This window comes from Bufo bufo, chromosome 2 (genome assembly GCF_905171765.1).
Source record: "Bufo bufo chromosome 2, aBufBuf1.1, whole genome shotgun sequence".
Taxonomy (NCBI): domain Eukaryota; kingdom Metazoa; phylum Chordata; class Amphibia; order Anura; family Bufonidae; genus Bufo; species Bufo bufo.
Window position 1 is genome coordinate 529,918,505 of NC_053390.1, and position 20,235 is coordinate 529,938,739.

Sequence of the window (20,235 nt, forward strand, 5' to 3'; positions counted from 1 at the left end):
GACAAATATGAGCAGATAATATTGCCCAAAACACTTCAAAATTCATCCTTCTGCTTTTGTCAGCAGTCACATCATCAATAAATACAAGAGAACCAGTTCCATTGGCAGCCCTACGTGCCCACGCCATGACACTACCACCACCATGCTTCACTGATGAGGTGGTACGCTTAGGATCATGAGAAGTTCCTTTCCTTCTCCATACTCTTCTCTTTCCATCACTCTGGTACAAGTTGATCTTGGTCTCATCAGTCCATAGGATGTTGTTTCAGAACTGTGAAGGCTTTTTTAGATGTCGTTTGGCAAACTCTAATCTGGCCTTCCTGTTTTTGAGGCTCACCAATGGTTTACATCTTGTGGTGAACCCTCTGTATTCACTCTGGTGAAGTTTTCTCTTGATTGTTGACTTTGACACACATACACCTACCCCCTGGAGAGTGTTCTTGAACTGGCCAACTGTTGAGAAGGGTGTTTTCTTCACCAGGGAAAGAATTCTTCGGTCATCCACCACAGTTGTTTTCCGTGGTCTACCGGGTCTTTTGGTGCTGCTGAGCTTACCGGTGCGTTCCTTCTTTTTAAGAATGTTCCAAACAGTTGTTTTGGCCACGCCTAATGTTTTTGCTATCTCTCTGATGTTTTTTTTTTTTTTTTTTCAGCCTAATGATGGCTTGCTTCACTAATAGTGACAGCTCTTTGGATCTCATCTTGAGAGTTGACAGCAAAAGATTCCAAATGCAAATAGCACACTTGAAATGAACTCTGGACCTTTTATCTGCTCATTGCAATTGGGATAATGAGGGAATAACACACACCTGGCCATGGAACAACTGAGAAGCCAATTGTCCCATTAATTTTAGTCCCTTAACCCTTTCATGACCAAGGGTCATTGATGCCCCAGTGTCCAGGTCAAAATTTACAAATCTGACATGCGTCACTTTATGTGGTAATAGCTTTGGAACACTTTTACTTATCCACGCCATTCTGAGATTGTTTTCTCGTGACACATTGTACTTCATGATAGTCATATATTTGAGTCAATATATTTCACCTTTATTTATGAAAAAATCCCAAATTTACCAAAAATTTGGAAAAATTCATAATTTTCCAAATTTCAATTTCTCTGCTTCTAAAACAGAAAGTCATACCTAATAAAATATTTATTACTTAGCATTCCCCATATGTCTACTTTATGTTTGCATCATTTTGGAAATGTCATTTAATTTTTTTAGGACGTTAGAAGTTTAGAAGCCATTCTTACAATTTTTAAGAAAATTTCCAAAACCCACTTTTTAAGGACCAGTTCAGGTCTGAAGTCCCTTTGTGGGGCTTACATAGTGGAAACCCCCATAAATGACCCCATTGTAGAAACTACACCCCTCAAGTTACTCAAAACGGATTTTAAAAACTTTGTTAACCCTTTAGGCGTTCCACAAGAATTAAAGGAAAATGGAGATGAAATTTCTAAATTTCACTTTTTTGGCAGATTTTCCATTTTATAATTTTTGTTTCTTTAACACATTGAGAGTTAACAGCCAAACAAAACTCAATATTTATTACCCTGATTCCGCGGTTTACAGAAACACCCCACATGTGGTCGTAAACTGCTGTACGGGCACACGGCAGGGCGCAGAAGGAAAGGAATGCCATACGGTTTTTGGAAGGTAGATTGTGCTGGATTGGTTTTCTGAACGCCATATGTTTTTTATTTTTGTGCCGATTGTCTTGTGCAGGGGCTCGTTTTTTGCAGAAAGTGTTGAGGTTTTTATTGGTACCATTTTTGGGTACATAGGATTTTTTGATCATTCATTATTACACTTTATGGGGCAAGGTGACCCAAAAATTGGCTGTTTTGGAACAATTTTCATTTATTTATTTTTACAGCGTTCATCTGAGGAGTTAGGTCATGTGATAGTTTTATAGAGAAGATCGTTACGGACGTGGCAATACCTAATATGTATACTTTTTCTTATTTATTTAAGTTTTACACAATAATAGCATTTTTGAAACCCAAAAAATGATGTTTTAGTGTCTTTATAGTCTGAGAGCCATAGCTTTTTTATTTTTTGGGCGATTGTCTTAAATAGGGTATCATTTTTTGCGGGACGAAGTGACGGTTTGATTGGTACTATTTTGGGGGTCATAAGCCTATTTGATCGCTTGCTGTTGCACTTTTTGTGATGTAAGGTGACAAAAATAGCTTTTTGGGCACTGTTTTTTTAATTTTATTTTTATGGTGTTTATCGGACGGGGTCTATCATGTGATATATTTATAGAGATGGTCGTTACGGACGCGGTGACACCTAATATGTGTATTTTATTTTTTCATTTTTTTATAGGAAAAGGCAATTTTCTTTTTCTAATTTTACATTTTTATTTATTTATTTTTACTTTTATTATTTTCACTTTTTTTTTATCAGTTCCCTCTTGGATCTTGAAGATCCAGTGGGGCTGATAGTTGTACTATACTTTGCAATGCTCTTGCATTCCAAAGTATAGTACTTCCAGATTGCCTGTAGGTGGCAGCACTGGACCGCCTTTGCCATGGCAACCGGACGCTTTTGCAAAGCGTCCGGTTGCCATGGCAACCATCGGGTGCTGCAATCACAGCGCTGCAGCCCCGATGGTGGAGAGAGGGAGCTCTCTCCCTCTGTTAACCCCATGGATGCCGCAACCGCGGCATCTATAGGGGTTACAGAAGAGTGTCAGCATAGAGCTGACACTCTCTGCTGATGGCGGCGGCTCAGTAATGGAGCCGCCACCATCGCACACAGCAGGGGGATGGGGGGGGGGGCAGCGCTGGAAAGGGGGGGGTTCGGGAGGCTGCCCACAATATCGAGGAAGGCTGGGGCAGGAGGGGCGGCTAGAAAATTAATGCAGGGGGCGGACCGCATGCCATCAGCGCAGGAGAGGGGCACAGATCGTCGGGGCACAGAGGGGCACTAAGGGCTTGGAGGGGCACAGATCGGGGGGCATGAGGAACACTATCGGCTTTCAGGCTCTGATCTGCAGAGCGCAGATCAGAGCCTGAAACCGGCATTTTCATACTGCCGCGATCCGATTGGTTAGTCTGCACAGACTAACCAATCGGATCGATTGCCGGCAAGGGGCCTCTCTGATTGGCCCCTTGCTGGCATTACTAGACTGTATGCTGTCCGTGACAGCAGCAGGGCAGGGGCAGAAGCTTTAATCCAAGCGCTTTGCAGCGCTTGGATTAAAGAGCTGGCATGACGTCTATACACGTGGTAGCTGCACGGGGCATGTGCAGCTATCACCTATATATACAGATTGCGGTCGTGAAGAGGTTAACAAGTGGGAGGCACATATGCAAACTGTTGTAATTCCTACACCGTTCACCTGATTTGGATGTAAATACCCTGAAATTAAAGCTGACAGTCTGCAGTTAAAGCACATCTTGTTTGTTTCAAAATGTTAGAATTGTGTCGATGTCCCAATATTTATGGACCTGACTGTATATGGCAGTTATCCGAACTGGAATATATTGACAAAGTGCGGTCAGGAAGGGGTTAACGGCCTCTGCAGTAAGGCACATTGACCGTCAGTAAAGGGTTAACTCTTCAGAACACTGCCACCAACATTAGTCATAGACACCTGTGACATCACAAGCATGTGTGTCATAAGGGAAGAACTCTTGTAAAAGGCTGGCGAGCGGCCATATTTGGTGCCGTACTTGATGACATGAGGACCTTGAGCTTGACTATCCCCGCCCACCGCACCTGGACGAAATTTGGAGGTTCTAGCAGGAAGCCCATCGCCCAATGGGAGGAAAGGGACATCCGCCTACTCAACCAGATCAGCCCGGCTGCTGCACCTCCCCCCCTTTACTATTTATGTGGCAGCCACATAGTGGCATTACCCTCTAAGCCCAAGGGAAGGGCAGCCCTCCAGCCATGGTTCCCTAGAAGTTTCCTCCACAGGGGGTTTTCCTCTCCTGAGTGCTGGAGGGTGACTCTCCGTGAGTCGGGGGTGTGCCATTTTTAACATTTTAAATAAACAATTTGGCCATTTATTCCCCAATTAATGTGTTCTGTGTCTTTATTCTGTGTCTTTATTGTGTGTTCTTTAGTTTCAGGGGTGTGTGCTTGATTTCCTCAGGGAGTAGGTTAAAGGGGTATTCCAATCTGGGACAAATATGGTATATATTGATAGGATGTGCCATAAATGACCGATAGGTACGAGTCCCACCTTTGGGATCTGCTCATATGTCCAGAACAGGGTCCGAAGTAAACGGAGAGCACATTGCACATCCGTGGCATCCTCTCCATTCATTGCTATGGGAGTTCCAAAAATGGCAAGTATGCTAACGTGTTTTAGGACGTCTCATAGCTGCGAATGGAGAACAAGCAGCACAAGCGTGGCCACCCCTCCATTTACCACTATGGGACTCCTGAAAATAGCCAAACCAGCACACAGCTATTTTTGGAAGTTGCATAGCAGTGAATGAAGGGTGTCCGCACATGCATCACTTGCTGTCTGTACACTTTGGGGGAATCATCCTATGGATATGTCATAAATGTCCCAAATGGAAATAACCCTTAAAATGAAATTCATTATGAAATGAGAACAGTCGCTGGTGACGCCGAGGGTCCAGGTGAATGCTGTAGGCTAAATGAATCAATCGTCTACACCAGTTTTATGGTGTTGGAAAGTTGAAAATTTAGGTGCATGTCCCATTTTGTACCTACATTGGAACAATGCCTGGACTAAATATATAAATTTGTATTTGTATTAGTCGTAACACTTTGCCAAGTGTGGCCCCTCAATTTAAAGGAGTTGGAGTACTTCCAGGGTTAATATGCTTAGAGAAGTGTCCACACAATGTGTTACCAATTATACAAGTGATTGATGCAGCAAACGAAAAGGTGTGTCATAGAGTGTGGCAGCCTATGGAGTTGGAGACTCCTTCCTCGTTGCTGGGGGGGGGGGGCGTACTCCAACTCCTTTAAATTGAGGGGCCACACTTGGCAAAGTGTTACGACTAAGGGTACCTACCCGAAACACGTCAACGTCATGCCATGTAGGAGGTGGTTATGTCTGTAAACTTCATGTGATCAATAAAGAAGAGCTGACAGAGGAACTCCATTTGTCTCCGGGACCTTTTCTTTCATTTACCTGCAGCCTGCCATGGGAACACTCCCCTAGGGCCTCTGGAGCCGGGACTACACATTCAACCAGGGAGGTGAGCTGGATCAAGTATTCTATATTTTTAATTGCTACTATTTTAGGGTGCATATGACTTTTTGATCACTTGGTATTACACTTTTTGTGATGTAAGGTGACAAAAATACAGAGCAGATACTTGTATAGAAAGGACCGGCACTCGCTCTGGTTGTAATTTTCAAGTGATTTTAATGGTCACATACATGTGGTAAGTGACGCCTTTCGGCTACTATGAGCCTTTGTCAAACATGATAGTTACAAGTAACAGACAAATTTAAATAGCCCGCGATGGAGCCGGAAGTGACGTTGGTTACCATAACAACGTCTTAAACAAAGGGCACAACAATGCAGGAATAACAAATTTGCAAGAGAATGTCATTAGTTCACAGGGCACCATGCTTTACAGTGCTATATTCTGCTGAATATTGTTATAATTGTATATAATACTCAATGCTGAATGCTACACGCTGTAACAAACTTGCAGGAAAATGTCATAAGTTCACAGGGCACCATACTTTACAGTGCTATATTATACAGGCACTAAATGACACAGGTTTTGGAATGCATCGAGTTCTCTGTGGAAGAAAGAAAAAGGGAACATGTTGAAAGGGTAACTACAGACTATACCTAAAGGAAACTATTCAGATCATAATCACGATTTAACCCCTTAGGTTCTAGGGTTTGCAAGTGATGAATCCAGTAGGCTTCTCGTTTTTTGAGCATTTTAAACCTGTCTCCTCCTCTCCTGGGTAGTGATACGTGCTCTATTATCTGGAAGCGCAGCTGGGAAATGGCATGTCGGTGTTTCTCAAAATGATATGGAATGGGAAGTAATAGATTTTTCTTTCTAATTGTAGATTTGTGCTTACAGAAGCGATCTTTCATCCTCATGGAGGTCTCACCGACATACACAAGTCCACAGGGACACTTCAAGAGATAAACCACGAAGTCACTGTTGCAAGTAATGAAGCCATTTATTTTTAATTTTCCCCCTGTGTACGGGTGAGTGAAATGTTCTCCTTTGATGGCACTAGAGCAATGTATGCATTGAAGGCATGGATATGTCCCATTTTTAGGTGTGGAGAGGGTGGCCTGACGAAGATTTAGTCTGTCACTGCCTACATCAGCTCTAACCAAGATGTCACGAATATTTTTGGACCTTTTATAGCAGAACATAGGAGGGGACTGGAATTCTGCAACATTAGGGTAAGCTCTGCTGATGATGTTCCAATGCTTATTGATGATGGTCCTACATTTATTTACCCAAGGGTGGTATTTCACCACAAAGGGAACTCGTGGTTGTTTATCACTAGTGGTGATGGTTCCACTAGGTTGTTTTGCCCGTTGTGAATTCAATAGGTCATTTGGATAGCCTCTGCTACGGAACTTGCCTAACATTTCTTCCTCTCGTATTGTTCTTATGTCGGTGTCAGATACTATCCTGTTCACCCTCTGAAGTTGTGAATAGGGTAGTGATTTTTTGACTGGAGGTGGATGGTTGCTCGTAAAGTGTAACAAACTGTTACAGTCAGTATTCTTAGTATATAGGTCTGTGTGTATCTGACCCTTCTCATCCTTTATGACCCATGTCAATTAATTCTAGACACATCTGAGTGTACAGTGAATTGCAGTTCTTTCCAGATCGAGTTCATGTGCTGCGTGAATTGTTCGAGGGTTCGAATGTCGCCCCGCCACAAGCAAAATATGTCATCGATAAACCGTCGCCAGAAAATGCAATGATCCTTGTATAAATTATTTTCATAGATGTATTCTTTCTCGAACCATGACATATAACAGTTAGCGTAAGGCGGTGCGGCATTCGAACCCATCGCGGTCCCCCGCCGCTGGTGGAAAAAGGTGTCCTGAAATAGGAAGTCATTCTCATATAGTATGGTAGTGAGCAGACTCAGGAAAAAATTCCTTTCATTATCATTGTACGTGGATGATGCCAATAGCCATTCTACTGCTCGGATGCCTTTCTGGTGTTCAATAGATGTATATAGGCTACACACATCAAATGTAGCCAATATGTCACTCTCCCTTAGCTTTAGGTCACGTATTTGTTTCAAAAAATCATTAGTGTCAAGGAGATATGACGGTGCCTTTTTTGTAAGTGGAGTAAGGGCCTTTTCAAGGATAATGGCTGGGGCTGACAGGATGGAATCTGTGAGTGCAACAATCGGGCATCCTGGGGGACTTGTAAGAGATTTGTGTACCTTTGGCAATGTATAAAATACAGGTGTTGTGGGGTGTACTGGTGTATGATATACTCCCCCATTTTGATATCAATAGTGTTGTTTTTCACATATTCATTGATGATTCCCTGTAATTTTGCTTTGATGGTGTATACGGGGTCAGTTGTCAATGGCTGATATGTATCAATATTAGATAATTGTTGCAAAATCTCCCCCACATAATAATCCCTATCCAATACAACCAGGGCTCCCCCTTTGTCTGCTGGTTTCACAATTAGAGACTTATCCTCTAATAATTGTGCAAGAACATCCCTTTCCAGACGTGATAGATTCTGTGACATATGATAGTCCCCTGTCCGGAAACCATGCATATTTTGAGAGATATCACGTTGTACCAAAGATATAAACGTTTCAATGGGATGGTACGTTTTTGGGGGCTGGAATTTGCTTTTAGTCCTTAAACCAAACTGTTGTAGGGATAATTTTGAAACGTCCATTGTCTCATTGGTACATGGTGATCTTTCTTCAGTTGCGAAGTGTGCTTTGAGCTGTAGGTTACGAAAAAACCTTTGGCAGTCCATTTCAAGTTCAAATGTGTCTAAGTGTCCAGTGGGGCTGAAGGATAAACCCTTCTGCAGCACTTGCAATTGAAGTGGACTCAGTATTTTTGATGATATGTTCAGAACTAAGGATGTGTCTGTACCTGTGAGCGCGTGGTCCTCGGCGCGTCGATTCCTCCTATGATGGCGTCCTGCCCTTCTGGTGTTCTTTTTGCTTGTGTTTTCTTTCTCCCTAAAAAAGGAGGGCGGGCACCAGGAGTATAATCGCTTCCAGATCCAGAAGACTGGGAGTCCCACCGGCGTGCTGTATTTCTTGAGAGTGGAGTAGCCGTTCCAGATAAATCCTGCCATCTATAGACCCTTTTAGACTGGTAATCTTCAAAATCCCTGATGAATTTGTTGCGCTTGGTCGTTTCAATGTCCTTCCTGAGATCACCACAGACCTTATCAACTTTAGATTTGATGGCTATTAATTCATCAATAGACAGGGTATCCTTCAGTTGTGATTCGATGGAGGCAATCTTTTCTCTGCTTTCCGCTAATACCTGTGTCAGGTATTCGATAGTCAGGACCATCAGGTCCATAGAACATTTGTTCAGGATGTTCACAAACGTATTTATTTTTATCTTTAACACAGTAAAAGCATTTTTGAAACAAAAAAAAATCATGTTTTAGTGTCTCCATAGTCTAAGAGTCATATATATATATTTTTTTTTTGGCGATTGTCTTAGTAGAGGATCATTTTTTTGTGGGATGAGGTGACGGTTAGATTGGTACTATTTTGGGGGGCATACTTTTTTTGATCCCTTATTGTTGCAGGTTCAAGTTCTGGTAACATAGGAGAGCTTATGTAGCGACTTCAAATATGAAATACGAATTCGGCTCACTGAAAGTAACATTCTAAAACTGATATAGCTGTTGCAAACAAGGATAATCTTGGTCAATATCCTCTCCCTGAAACCAGATAGTAAGAAATTTGCGAATAAAGTGATAAATGAAAAAGAACTAGGATAGTGTGAAAAATAACACATCCTATTGCTCTGATATAAAACCAAGTTCAAACTGCACTATATGTAACACATATAAAACACAAAGAGACTATAATAATATATATATAACAACAAAAGAGATAATACTAATGCTTTTTGATGGCTTTTAGTTCACATAAGGCTTTTTTGTAAATAATTACAGGGATTAGTTTTCCTTTTGGTATATTTTAACTAAAATTAAAATAAAGGTTAAGTTTTAAAGATGAACAAAAAGGCCAAAAACAGAACTTTATAGCAGGCTATTTGATTTATGATTTAGGGCTCGTTTACACGAAAGTTTTTTTGCGGTCCGTTTATGGGCCTTTTTTTAGTTCCATATACGGAACCATTCATTTCAATGGTTCCGCCCCAAAAATGGAATGTACTCCGTATGCATTCCGTTTCCGTATTTCCGTTTTTCCGTTCCGTTCAAAGATAGAACATGTCCTATTATTGCCCAAAAATCACGTTCCGTGGCTCCATTCAAGTCAATTGGTCCGCAAAAAAAATGGAACACATACTGTCCTGTTCTCACAACATGTACCCCCGGGGTCTGTATGCAGTTCAACAGGCAGATATCACCATTCTACTAGTTAATAAGATGAGACTTGTTTCTGTAGTCTGTGGTTTTTATTAACCGGCAGTAGATAAGGTAAACTATGAGAAAATGAACATACAAGAACTGAATATACAGTACAGTGTACACAAAACTTACACAAAAACATTAATTAATCCCTTACCGACGATGCTTTAGTAAGAGACACACAATGTGTAGCTGCTCCTTCCATGAGGTGAGGAGAAAAGGAAGCAGGAGCCTGTCTCTTTCCCAGAAAGCACTGTGAGCAGGAAGTCAGGTGACCTAATGAATATGCATAATTTAACAAGGCAAAAGATGCACTTACAGATAAAGGTCACTAGATGGTGCTTATGGCACACAAATGAACAGACTATGCAATAGTTAGTGAAGACAGTACACTCCCCGCTTGACATCAACCGATGTCACTATTAGAGTCCTCAACAGATAACAGTAGGATTAGTTCGGAAGTAGGTCTGATAAACAGTTTGGTCTCATTTTGTTTGAAAATCTTGACCTCAACTTTACGGACATGTCCGTCTTCACTTGGAAACACTTTAGTAATGAGGCCCAAAGGCCAATGATTTCTTTGAGCCTGAGAGAGTCTTTAACAAGAACAATGTCATCAGGTTTTAGGTTGGGCTTAACTGTGTGCCATTTGGTTCTTGTCTGTGAGGTGGGAAGATATTGCTTCTTCCACCTATTCCAGAAAGTATCGGCAAGGCCTTGCACTTGTCTCCATTGGCGTTTGTAAAGATCTTTGGTGCCAAACTCTCCAGAAGGAGCACTCACTATTCCAGTTTTTTGGGTAAGTAGAGAGACAGGTGTAAGCAGTATTGGATCTCCTGGATCATTTGATATCGGAGCCAGGGGTCTGGCATTGATAATGGCAGAGACTTCGGCCATAAAGGTTGTAAGTAGAGTTGTCCGAACCCGACCCGAACTTCGTCCCGAACCCGAACCCCATTGAAGTCAATGGGGACCCGAACTTTTGGGCACTAAAAAGGCTGTAAAACAGCCCAGGAAAGAGCTAGAGGGCTGCAAAAGCCAGCAACATGTAGGTAAATCCCCTGCAAACAAATGTGGATAGGGAAATGAATTAAAATTAAAATTAAAAAAATAAAAATGAACCAATATCAATTGGACAGAGGTCCCATAGCAGAGAATCTGGCTTCACGTCAGCAGAGAATTAGTCTCTTTATGCCATAGCAAAGAATCTGGCTTCATGTCAGCAGAGAATCAGTCTCTTCATGCCATAGCAGAGAATCTGGCTTCATGTCAGCGCAGAATCAGTCTTCATGTCATAGCAGAGAATCAGGCTTCACGTCACCCACCACTGGAACAGGCCACTGTCACACATTTAGGCCCCGGCACCCAGACAGAGGAGAGCGGTTCCGTAACAGAGAATCTGGCCTTATGTCAGCGCAGAATCTGTCTTCATGTCATAGCAGAGAATCAGGCTTCACGTCACCCACCACTGGAACAGGCCACTGTCACACATTTAGGCCCCGGCACCCAGACAGAGGAGAGCGGTCCCGTAACAGAGAATCTGGCCTTATGTCAGCGCAGAATCTGTCTTCATGTCATAGCAGAGAATCAGGCTTCACGTCACCCACCACTGGAACAGGCCACTGTCACACATTAGGCCCCGGCACCCAGACAGAGGAGAGCGGTCCCGTAACAGAGAATCTGGCCTTATGTCAGCGCAGAATCTGTCTTCATGTCATAGCAGAGAATCAGGCTTCACGTCACCCACCACTGGAACAGGCCACTGTCACACATTTAGGCCCAGGCACCCAGGCAGAGGAGACAGGTCCCGTAACAGAGAATCTGGCCTTATGTCAGCGCAGAATCTGTATTCATGTCATAGCAGAGAATCAGGCTTCACGTCACCCACCACTGGAACAGGCCACTGTCACACATTTAGGCCCAGGCACCCAGGCAGAGGAGAGAGGTCCCGTAACAGAGAATCTGGCCTTATGTCAGCGCAGAATCTGTCTTCATTTCATAGCAGAGAATCAGGCTTCACGTCACCCACCACTGGAACAGGCCACTGTCACACATTTAGGCCCCGGCACCCAGACAGAGGAGAGCGGTCCCGTAACAGAGAATCTGGCCTTATGTCAGCGCAGAATCTGTCTTCATGTCATAGCAGAGAATCAGGCTTCACGTCACCCACCACTGGAACAGGCCACTGTCACACATTTAGGCCCCGGCACCCAGACAGAGGAGAGGTTCATTCAACTTTGGGTTGCCCCGCAATATAATGGTAAAATGAAAATAAAAATAGTATTGAATGAGGAAGTGCCCTGGAGTAGAATAATATATTGTTAAGGGGAGGTAGTTAATATCTAATCTGCACAAGGGATGGACAGGTCCTGTGGGATCCATGCCTGGTTCATTTTTATGAACGTCAGCCTGTCCACATTGGCTGTAGACAGGCGGCTGCGTTTGTCTGTAATGACGCCCCCTGCCGTGCTGAATACACGTTCAGACAAAACGCTGACCGCCGGGCAGGCCAGCACCTCCAAGGCATAAAAGGCTAGCTCTGGCCACGTGGACAATTTGGAGACCCAGAAGTTGAATGGGGCCGAACTATCAGTCAGTACGTGGAGGGGTGTGCACAGGTACTGTTCCACCATGTTAGTGAAATGTTGCCTCCTGCTAACACGTTCCGTATCAGGTGGTGGTGCAGTTAGCTGTGGCGTGGTGACAAAACTTTTCCACAACTCTGCCATGCTAACCCTGCCCTCAGAGGAGCTGGCCGTGACACAGCTGCGTTGGCGACCTCTTGTTCCTCCTCTGCCTTCGCCTTGGGCTTCCACTGGTTCCCCTGTGACATTTGGGAATGCTCTCAGTAGCGCGTCTACCAACGTGCGCTTGTACTCGCGCATCTTCCTATCACGCTCCAGTGTAGGAAGTAAGGTGGGCACATTGTCTTTGTACCGGGGATCCAGCAGGGTGGCAACCCAGTAGTCCGCACACGTTAAAATGTGGGCAACTCTGCTGTCGTTGCGCAGGCACTGCAGCATGTAGTCGCTCATGTGTGCCAGGCTGCCCAGAGGTAAGGACAAGCTGTCCTCTGTGGGAGGCGTATCGTCATCGTCCTGTGTTTCCCCCCAGCCACGCACCAGTGATGGGCCCGAGCTGCTTTGGGTGCCACCCCGCTGTGAACATGCTTCATCCTCATCCTCCTCCACCTCCTCCTCATCCTCGTCCTCCTCGTCCTCCAGTAGTGGGCCCTGTCTGGCCACACTTGTACCTGGCCTCTGGTGTTGAAAAAAACCTCCCTCTGAGTCACTTCGAAGAGACTGGCCTGAAAGTGCTAAAAATGACCCCTCTTCCTCCTCTTCCTCCTGGGCCACCTCCTCTTCCATCATCGCCCTAAGTGTTTTCTCAAGGAGACATAAAAGTGGTATTGTAACGCTGATAACGGCGTCATCGCCACTGGCCATGTTGGTGGAGTACTCGAAACAGCGCAACAGGGCACACAGGTCTCGCATGGAGGCCCAGTCATTGGTGGTGAAGTGTGTCTGATCCGCAGTGCGACTGACCCGTGCGTGCTGCAGCTGAAACTCCACTATGGCCTGCTGCTGCTCGCACAGTCTGTCCAGCATATGCAAGGTGGAGTTCCACCTGGTGGGTACATCGCATATGAGGCGGTGAGCGGGAAGGCCGAAGTTACGCTGTAGCGCAGACAGGCGAGCAGCGGCAGGGTGTGAACGCCGGAAGCGCGAACAGACGGCCCGCACTTTATGCAGCAGCTCTGACATGTCGGGGTAGTTGCAAATGAACTTCTGCACCACCAAATTCAGCACATGCGCCAGGCAAGGGATGTGCGTCAAACCGGCTAGTCCCAGAGCTGCAACGAGATTTCGCCCATTATCGCACACCACCAGGTCGGGCTTGAGGCTCACCGGCAGCAACCACTCGTCGGTCTGTTGTTCTATACCCCCCCACAACTCCTGTGCGGTGTGGGGCCTGTCCCCCAAACATATGAGTTTCAGAACGGCCTGCTGACGTTTACCCCGGGCTGTGCTGAAGTTGGTGGTGAAGGTGTGTGGCTGACTGGATGAGCAGGTGGAAGAAGAGGAGGAGGAAGCTGAGTAGGAGGAGGAGGAGACAGGAGGCAAAGAATGTTGCCCTGCGATCCTTGGCGGCGGAAGGACGTGCGCCAAACAGCTCTCCGTCTGGGGCCCAGCCGCCACTACATTTACCCAGTGTGCAGTTAGGGAGATATAGCGTCCCTGGCCGTGCTTACTGGTCCACGTATCTGTGGTTAGGTGGACCTTGCCACAGATGGCGTTGCGCAGTGCACACTTGATTTTATCGGACACTTGTTTGTGCAGGGAAGGCACGGCTCTCTTGGAGAAGTAGTGGCGGCTGGGAACAACATACTGTGGGACAGCAAGCGACATGAGCTGTTTGAAGCTGTGTGTGTCCACCAGCCTAAATGACAGCATTTCATAGGCCAGTAGTTTAGAAATGCTGGCATTCAGGGCCAGGGATCGAGGGTGGCTAGGTGGGAATTTACACTTTCTCTCAAATGTTTGTGAGATGGAGAGCTGAACGCTGCCGTGTGACATGGTTGAGATGCTTGGTGACGCAGGTGGTGGTGTTGGTGGTACATCCCATGTTTGCTGGGCGGCAGGTGCCAACGTTCCTCCAGAGGCAGAGGAAGAGGCCGAGGTGGCGGCGGCAGCAGCAGAAGAGGCCGAGGCGGCAGCAGCAGAAGAGGCAGCAGGGGGAGCCTGAGTGACTTCCTTGTTTTTAAGGTGTTTACTCCACTGCAGTTCATGCTTTGCATGCAGGTGCCTGGTCATGCAGGTTGTGCTAAGGTTCAGAACGTTAATGCCTCGCTTCAGGCTCTGATGGCACAGCGTGCAAACCACTCGGGTCTTGTCGTCAGCACATTGTTTGAAGAAGTGCCATGCCAGGGAACTCCTTGAAGCTGCCTTTGGGGTGCTCGGTCCCAGATGGCGGCGGTCAGTAGCAGGGGGAGTCTCTTGGCGGCGGGTGTTCTGATTTTGCCCACTGCTCCCTCTTTTGCTATGCTGTTGGCTCGGTCTCACCACTGCCTCTTCCTCCGAACTGTGAAAGTCAGTGGCACGACCTTCATTCCATGTGGGGTCTAGGACCTCATCGTCCCCTGCATTGTCTTCCACCCAGTCTTGATCCCTGACCTCCTGTTCAGTCTGCACACTGCAGAAAGACGCAGCAGTTGGCACCTGTGTTTCGTCATCATCAGAGACGTGCTGAGGTGGTATTCCCATGTCCTCATCATCAGGAAAAATAAGTGGTTGTGCGTTAGTGCATTCTATCTCTTCCACCCCTGGGGAAGGGCTAGGTGGATGCCCTTGGGAAACCCTGGCAGCAGAGTCTTCAAACAGCATAAGAGACTGCTGCATAACTTGAGGCTCAGACAGTTTCCCTGATATGCATGGGGGTGATGTGACAGACCGATGGGCTTGGTTTTCATGCGCCATCTGTGCGCTTTCTGCAGAAGACTGGGTGGGAGATAATGTGAACGTGCTGGATCCACTGTCGGCCACCCAATTGACTAATGCCTGTACCTGCTCAGGCCTTACCATCCTTAGAACGGCATTGGGCCCCACCAAATATCGCTGTAAATTCTGCTGGCTACTGGGACCTGAGGTAGTTGGTTCACTAGGACGTGTGGCTGTGGCAGAACGGCCACGTCCTCTCCCAGCACCAGAGGGTCCACTAACACCACCACGACCATGTCCACGTCCGCGTCCGCGTCCCTTATTAGATGTTTTCCTCATTGTTCCCGTTCACCACAATTTTGAGAATGGCAAATTTGGGAATAGTTTTTCAACCCAGAACAAAAAGTGTGCTTTTACGGTCACTACAAATAACTTGACCAGCTAAAACAGTACAGATTTGGTTAAATAGAGATGTGAGGCCTGGTTTTTTTTTGCGCTGTGTGACAGGTATAGGTTTAATCACAGAATCAGACTTCTATCAGCACGCTAGCGTGTGTCTTAGGTTTTTCTGAATGACACTATCAGTACCTTCAATGTAAGATATTCTTTTTGGGATAGATTTCAAGTAGGCCTCAAATACCAGAAACTAGTTATTTTGAGAATGGCAAATTTGGGAATGGTTTTTCAACCCAGAACAAAAAGTGTGCTTTTACGGTCACTACAAATAACTTGACCAGCTAAAACAGTACAGATTTGGTTAAATAGAGATGTGAGGCCTGTTTTTTTTTGCGCTGTGTGACAGGTATAGGTTTAATCACAGAATCAGACTTCTATCAGCACGCTAGCGTGTGTCTTAGGTTTTTCTGAATGACACTATCAGTACCTTCAATGTAAGATATTCTTTTTGGGATAGATTTCAAGTAGGCCTCAAATACCAGAAACTAGTTATTTTGAGAATGGCAAATTTGGGAATGGTTTTTCAACCCAGAGCAAAAAGTGTGCTTTTACGGTCACTACAAATAACTTGACCAGCTAAAACAGTACAGATTTGGTTAAATAGAGATGTGAGGCCTGTTTTTTTTTGCGCTGTGTGACAGGTATAGGTTTAATCACAGAATCAGACTTCTATCAGCACGCTAGCGTGTGTCTTAGGTTTTTCTGAATGACACTATCAGTACCTTCAATGTAAGATATTCTTTTTGGGATAGATTTCAAGTAGGCCTCAAATACCAGAAACTAGTTATTTTGAGAATGGCAAATTTGGGAATGGTTTTTCAACCCAGAACAAAAAGTGTGCTTTTACGGTCACTACAAATAACTTGACCAGCTAAAACAGTGCAGATTTGGTTGAATAGAGATGTGAGACCTGTTTTTTTTTGCGCTGTGTGACAGGTATAGGTTTAATCACAGAATCAGACTTCTATCTGCACACTAGCGTGTGTCTTAGGTATTTCTGAATGACACTATCAGCACCTTCAATGTAAGATATCCTTTTTGGGATAGATTTCAAGTAGGCCTCAAATACCAGAAACTAGTTATTTTGAGAATGGCAAATTTGGGAATAGTTTTTCATCCCAGAAAAAAAAGTGTGCTTTTACGGTCACTACAAATAACTTGACCAGCTAAAACAGTACAGATTTGGTTGAATAGAAATGTCAGGTCTATTTTTTAGGCGCTGGGTGACAGGCTCAACTTGCCCCTGATGTAATATATGGCCAAAAAATAACCACACTGTTGATGGTTAAATGCACTTGGGTGACACAGGCTCAGCCTGCACCAGATGTAGTATATGGCCAAAAAATAATCAGACTGTTGATGGTTAAATGCACTTGGGTGACACAGGCTCAGCCTGCACCAGATGTAGTATATGGCCAAAAAATAATCAGACTGTTGATGGTTAAATGCACTTGGGTGACACAGGCTCAGCCTGCACCAGATGTAGTATATGGCCAAAAAATAATCAGACTGTTGATGGTTAAATGCACTTGGGTGACACAGGCTCAGCCTGCAGCTGATGTAGTATATGGCCAAAAAATAACCAGACTGTTGATGGTTAAATGCACTTCGGTGACACAGGCTCAGCCTGCAGCTGATGTAGGATATAGCACAAAATAACCACACTATCGATGGTTAAATACACTTGGTGATAGCTTGTGCTGGCGCACCACAAGTCACAAAATGGCCGCCGATCACCCCAGAAAAAAAGTGATCTAAAAACGCTCTGGGCAGCCTCAAAAAAGTGAGCAAGTCAATAATAGCACTTCAATGATCCACAGCTGCAGATCGATCACAGAATGAAGTCTTTTGGAGGAGTTAATCTGCCTAATCTCACCCTAACGTCGCAGCTGCAACCTCTCCCTACACTGATCATAGCAGAGTGACGTGCGGCGCTACGTGACTCCAGCTTAAATAGAGGCTGGGTCACATGCTGCACTGGCCAATCACAGCCATGCCAATAGTAGGCATGGCTGTGATGGCCTCTTGGGGCAAGTAGTATGACGCTTGTTGATTGGCTGCTTTGCAGCCTTTCAAAAAGCGCCAAGAAAGCGCCGAACACCGAACCCGAACACGGACTTTTACGAAAATGTTCGGGTTCGGGTCCGTGTCACGGACACCCCAAAATTCGGTACGAACCCGAACTATACAGTTCGGGTTCGCTCATCCCTAGTTGTAAGGCATTCATGAGAGAGTCTAGCATTGCCCACTTGTAGGAAGATAGAGTTCAAGATTCTGCGGGCTATGCCAATCATTCTTTCCCAGGCTCCTCCCATGTGAGAAGAATGAGGGAAATTGAAAATCCAAGTGCATCCTTGCTCACTAAGGAATCTTTTTACACTGTTATTATCCAAGTTGGAGAGAATCTTTAGCTCATTAGCAGCTCCAACAAAGTTTGTGCCTCTGTCATTTGCTTTACAGGACCTCTGATTGCTATAAAGCGCCTGAGGGCATTTATGAAGCTAGAAGTGTCCATAGACTCAATAACTTCAATGTGGACGGCTCGAATCGACATACAACTGAAAATGACTGCCCATCGCTTGGAGTTAGCGTGGCTACTTCTTGTTTGGCGTGTGATAACGGACCAGGGACCAAACACGTCAAGGCCAACATTAGTAAATGGAGGGTCCATGCTAACCCTGTCGGATGGGAGATTGGCCATTTTTTTGCGTTTGTAAACCCCCGCGTAGCTTGCGGCAAGTGATACATTTGAATATACATTTGTTAATACACCTTTTTGCACCAACGACCCACAGCCCAGCAGCTCTTAATGCTCCTTCGGTGAATAGTCGGCCCTGGTGTTTTATCTTACTGTGGTAGTGCTCTACAAGCAAGGAAGCTAAATGATGATGACCAGGTATTATGATAGGATGTATCTCATTAAACCCTAATTTGGCCTCGTTAAGCCGCCCTCCCACTCTTAGCAGACCATTCTCATCAAGGACTGGAACGAGCTTCACTAACACACTGTCTTTTGACACAGGTTTTTTGTTGTTGATGCAGTAGAGTTCCTTGGCGAATGTCTCTTGTTGCATGGAACAAATAATTCGATTTTTCGATTGTTCTAGCTCACTTACTGAGTATCCATTCTTACAATGGTGCCAACCTTTGCAGTTACATTCCATAACAAATGGGGCATGCTTGAAGGAACGGGCTATGTGTGTTACCGAGCTGATTGTTCGAATTTACAGTAAGTAGCACAGATACCTGGGGGCGGATTTCTTTGTCAGAATCTGCATCTAACAGCTCATATGAGTCACAGGCAGAAGAATGTTCTGAGTTGTATAGAAAAGCAGGACCCGTGAACCAAACTGTGTACTTAAGGTGACTGGCAGCAACTGACCTGGTTGCTAAGTCTGCTGGGTTATGGTCAGTAGGTACAAAGTGCCATTGCTTTGGGAAAGTGGACCTCCTGATTCTTAACACTCGGTTGTTAACGTAAACGTAGAAACCCCTAGTTTGGTTGTAAATGTAGCCCAGGACCACTTTACTGTTAGTATAAAACTCGGTGTCTTGAATCTCTAGGTTTATCTCAGTTGTAATTAATTCAGCTAGTTCAACGGCTAGTACAGCGGCACAGAGTTCTAACCTGGGTATTGTATGTTCGAGAAGTGGTGCGAGTTTTGCTTTGCCCATGACAAACCCTGTGTGGCACTGACCTTTGTTGTCTATAGTTTTAAGATAAGCTACAGCGGCAATTGCTTTGACGGACGCGTCAGAGAATACATAAAGTCTTTGTGTTTTTACTTCTGTGGATGGCACAGGAGCGTAAGAACGTGGAACATGCAGGTTAGATAAAGTCTTTAGGGAGTTTCTCCACTCTATCTATAGGTTTCTTTTTTCAGGGGAAAGTGGGTGATCCCAATCCAATGTCTCCCGAGTTAAGTCTCTAAGTAGTGATTTGCCCTGGATTGTAACGGGGGTCGTGAATCCCAAGGGATCATAAAGACTGTTTATGGCAGACAGGACACCTCTACAGGTAAAGGGCTTCTCTTCCTGGCTGACTTGGAAGGCAAACGTATCTAATTTTAGATCCCAGAGGAGACCAAGGCTACGTTGTATAGGAAGGGAGTCAGTCCCTAAGTCTAAGCTCTGTAGGTCGTTTGAGTGGTCTTGAGAGGGAAATGCTGCTTACTATTGGAGGCTATTTTGTGGGGTCTCAGGTTTGAGCATGCGAGCATTTCTTGAGCTCTCTTAAGGAGACTTACTGCACCCTCAACAGTGGGTAGTGATTTTAGACAGTCATCTACATAAAAGTCTCTTTCTACGAATTGTCTGACGTCTGACCCATATTCTAGTTCGTCTTCCTGAGCAGAGTGTCTGAGACCATAAGTTGCAACTGCAGGAGAGGGGCTGTTACTAAAGATATGTACCCGCATGCGGTACTCCGCAATATCTTTTGTGGGGTCATTGTCAATAAACCAATGAAATCTTAAGAAGTTTCTGTGTTCCTCTTTAACAAGAAAGCAATGAAACATCTGCTGAATGTCCGCCATGAAGGCAACAGAGTCTTTACGAAAACGAAGCAGTACTCCTAGGAGCTTGTTGTTAAGATCTGGACCTGAGAGCAGGACGTCGTTTAAGGAGACGCCTTCATATTTAGCACTAGAGTCAAACACTACTCTAATTTGACCTGGTTTCTTTGGGTGGTAAACTCTGAATATGGGTAAATAACAACATTCTTCTGAGTTTTTAAGGGTGGGAGCTACCTCAGCATGACCATTCTCAAATATTTTCCTCATGAAAGTAAAGAAGTGATCT